Below are 4,267 nucleotides of genomic sequence, written 5' to 3'. Positions count from 1 at the left end.
TGAGAGGCAAAGGAAGTTTTCTGAAAATTTCATTATGGCCAGCTTCTCTGGGGAAGTTGTTTTTAAATCCAAAGACTTGAACCACGTGAACGTGTTTGCTTTTCTTTTCTTCCTTCCTTTGTCTCCTGTCCCATCTTGGACCATTGTAGTTGTAGACATCTGCATTTTCAGAAGAGATGCATTTATGTTGTTTGCTTTTAATATTCGAGAACTGCTGACATACTGTGGATGTTGTAGAGTATATATAAAACTTGAAAAATGCAGATGTTGAAGGAATAATAAGTATATTATGCTTTAATACTTTGTGGCAGGATTTTAGTATAAGAACATGAATCAAAACAACTATGTTAATTACAAATAAAAATAAAAACTAAAAAGGAACCAAAGTGAGAAGGAAACTTCCAGGCAGTATCTTTCTATTGTAACCTGTTATTTAAGGGCAATCTAGTGATTTGTTCTAAGTAGTATGTAAAACTTGTTCCAAATTTTTCATCTTCAGTCCTGCCTGCCAAGAACTCAAATGTAACTGTGGTATAGCAACCCTTCCCAGGTATATTGGCAGGTATGTTTGTGTGATTTCAGGTACACAGGTGACATAGACATGACAACTGGTAATGGTGGATTCATTTACATTGTTTACACTTTTATGACCAGGCCTTAAGGGAAGGTCAGTTTTTTAAAAACCAAGTAGTGTCTTCCTACCTATCTCCAAATACATGTCAAACAAGAAGGGTGTTTGTGCTTCGGCTTTGTTTTTTGTTCAGTAATACAGTCGAGAAAGAGTGTTTCCACGTGGCCTGTTGAGCTATGTAAGCATTTTTGTTTATTTCAAATAAAATATATTTGTATTATTTGTCATTCATACTTTTCATCCATACCACACTATTCTCTGTATCAAGTAGACCAATACAAATATACCATTTTGTTCTAAAATGAAATTTTAAAAAAATAGCATACGCATCTCCTCCCTGTCAAAGCCTTGACCAGATTGCCCTGAAACGTAGACAATATGCCCTGTCCTGTGCTCAGCCTCCCTGCACATATTTCCCTTTCATCTGTCTTCAGAGCATTTTCTAGTCTGGCCTTTAAAACCCCTGGAGATAACTTCATAAGACTCAAACAACAGACAGAGGCAAGGCTAGTACATTCCAAAATGATTGAAGAAAGAGAACAGATGATGTACAATTTTTTTTTCAAGGCTAAATGTACCTTTTCTCTGCTTAAGAAAGTTTAAACTTCCCTAAAAGTATAGGACTTCAATAAAGTCTAGCTAATAATTAATAAAATTCACTTCTACTTTGAGAGAAACTCCAGTTATTGCTACCAACACTCGCTTTTGTCATTGTGAGCAAAAACAATCATCAAAAACAATCATATTGAAGCAACAAATGTGTTTTTATGGGAATATTCAATACAAGTAAGCAATTTCTTTATTCTAAGCATGACTTATAACGTTATGTGTTTTCAATCTGGTTCAATCAATTCCATATGATGAAAACTCTCTCTGGTGCTCATAGTTGAATAACTGCATTCACTCCTTCCCCATCTGTACTAGCTCAATATAAAAGTGATATCTGATGGGACATTCTATGGACTAGATGCAAAGACTTAGAATGGGAGGCGAAAGAAGATGGCAAAAGGAGGAAGAATGGATTAAGCAGTGACAGATACTGTTGTTGGTTGGCTGTATAGTAAGCATTTTTAAAAAGTTTCCTGAATCTGTGTTGTGCCTTCAGATTCAAATATATGATACAGAGTGATCATAATTATTGTGGAAGACAAAACCCTGAGAGTTTTACAATTTTCACCTTATCAAAAGCCAGGTATAGCCAAAGTGTTACATGAATTATAAACATGAGAAGATAATTCAATGACTAGGATATCATTTAACAGTCCACATTTCCCACTCACACCCCTATGCCAAGGCTTTGGACACTGAGAGGCTTTTATGAGGTCCTAATTATGTAGTCAGAATTACTGGAAGTTGCAGCGTGACTGGATGGCATGGCCTCCTCTAGTTACTGAAAGGAAGCATCACTACAGCCTTCTAGTTTAAAGCAATATCTAAGGCAGACCACTTCATTTTTTAAAAAATTATCTTCGTTTATATTGACTTGCTCTCAAAGTTTGTACACATTGTGTTTCACAGTATTCTTCACTCAGCTGTATTTTATGCAATCATTCCCATGGATTGTATTTTATAAAATCAAACATTCTTGGACCTTGCCCATCATTACCCAATCTTTTCAGGTCCCTACTCAATCCTTCCCATTCCCTTTACCTCCTCCCTCCACTGTGCACCTCTGTGGTTTGGCCCCTAACCATCCTCACCCCTCTGCTCCCATCTGTTCTCCCCTTGAGTCCCCATACATATTTAACTAGATACCTTTCTATTTTTATAATAATGGTCTTATGCAATATTTGTCCTTATGAGACTGAGTTAGTTCACTCAACATAATGCTCTCTAGTCTCTCCTAAGTTATGTCATTTTTTTCAAAGTTGTTGTTTAAGTGCTGCATAATACTTTACTGGGTGAATACATTACAATATCTCAATCCATTCAGTTGCAATTGGGCATTTGGGCTGTTTCCATGTTCTTGCCGTGGTGAATAATGCTGCTATGAACACTGGTGTACAAATTTCTGTTTGAGTCTCAGTTCTAATTTCCTAGTGGTGAGATAGCTCAGTCATAGGGAATTTTTTGTTTCCCCTTTTGAGGTAAACACCAAACTGTCTTCTAGAGTTGTTGTATCATTTTACAATCCCACCAAGAGTGTACAAGAGTTCCCACCTTGCCACATCTTCTCCAACATTTATTGCTTGCTGCCCTGCTAAATTTTGCTACTGCTCCTGGGTTAATGGTATCTCATAGTGGTTTTGATCTACATTTCTCTTATTGCCAGTGATCTTGAGCATTTCTTCCTGTGTTTGTTGGCCATCCAAGTATCTTCCTCTATGAAAACATTTTTCTTGTCTTTTGCCCATTTTGTAATTGGGTTATCAGTCTTTTTCTTCTGGAGGTCCAGGAATATTCTGTAAGCTTTTGCTTTAGACCCTTGTTTGAGACGGTATTGTCATACACCCATTCTTAGTATGTTTTCTTTTCACCCTGTTGAAAAAAGTTTTTATGAACACAGAGATTTCATTTTTAGAATGTCCCGTTCATCAATTTTATCCTCTTCAGACTGTGCATTTCTGGTTGTATTTGGCAGTCTCTTTATACCATAGAGTAGGCTTGATCCCACTTTGTCTCTTATGAATTTTATGGTTGGGGCTTTGCTACCAGATCTTTGATCCACCTTGAGTTGATTTTTGTGTATGGTGTGAGATGTGGATTCTATTTCAGCTATCTGGAGGTAGCAGTCCAGTTTTGCCAGCACCATTGTTGAAGAGATTGTCAGTTCTGCATCTGATAGGTTTTATTTCCTTGTTGAATATCAGTTGACCATAGATAGATGGGTCCATGTCTGGGTTCTCCATTCTGTTCCTTTGGTCTATGTGCTAAGGCTTTAAACAAAAGAGTTGCTGTAGACTTTCTGATCACTTACTATGTACCTAAGAGCTGGACAATGAATAAGGATGACAAAAGAAGAATTAATGCCAGTATTGAAGTGTGTCTTTTTAGACTCAGGTCCCTGAGACTGTGAGTGACCACAATATGGAGGTCTCCAAGGGACTCCAAGGCCTATAGAGGTTGAAGGAAACAAAGACCTTCTTCCAGAAGCCCAGAGAGTAAGGGCCTTCCCTTAGAACTACTACCCTGAATTTCTCTGTAAATTTTCAGTCAACTGAAAATAAAAAGTTTATATAAATAAGTAAAGTTAATGGCAGCAGAAGCTTTGCCTGACCAAAGACTTGGCAAACTGCTCTCATAGTCAACCTGGCGAACCCTGTTGGGCAGTTCTTTTGTGTCATACAGTCACTATGAGGCAGAATTGACGCAGTGGCACATAACAATGTCTCAGCCCCCTACTTAGTCTTCAATTCGGAACATGTTGTTGTTAGGTGCCATCTAGTCAAGCACAACTCATAATGATTCTATGAACAAAATATCTAAACCCTACTCTATCCTGCATCATCCTAATACTTTCCTGACACAAAAGAGCCCATTGCAGTAGTCACCATGTCAACCACCTGGTTGAGAGTCTTCCTCTCCTTTGCCAACCCTCCACCCTTCTCAGCATCCTGTCCTTCTCCAAGGAATAGCACCTCCTAGCAACATGTCCAAAGTATGTAAGGCAAAGCCTCATCATTCTTGCCTTCAAAG

Source organism: Elephantulus edwardii, unplaced genomic scaffold (assembly GCF_000299155.1).
Source record: "Elephantulus edwardii isolate Elephantulus edwardi_28Jun2011 unplaced genomic scaffold, EleEdw1.0 scaffold00067, whole genome shotgun sequence".
NCBI lineage: Eukaryota > Metazoa > Chordata > Mammalia > Macroscelidea > Macroscelididae > Elephantulus > Elephantulus edwardii.
This window is presented reverse-complemented; position numbering follows the sequence as displayed.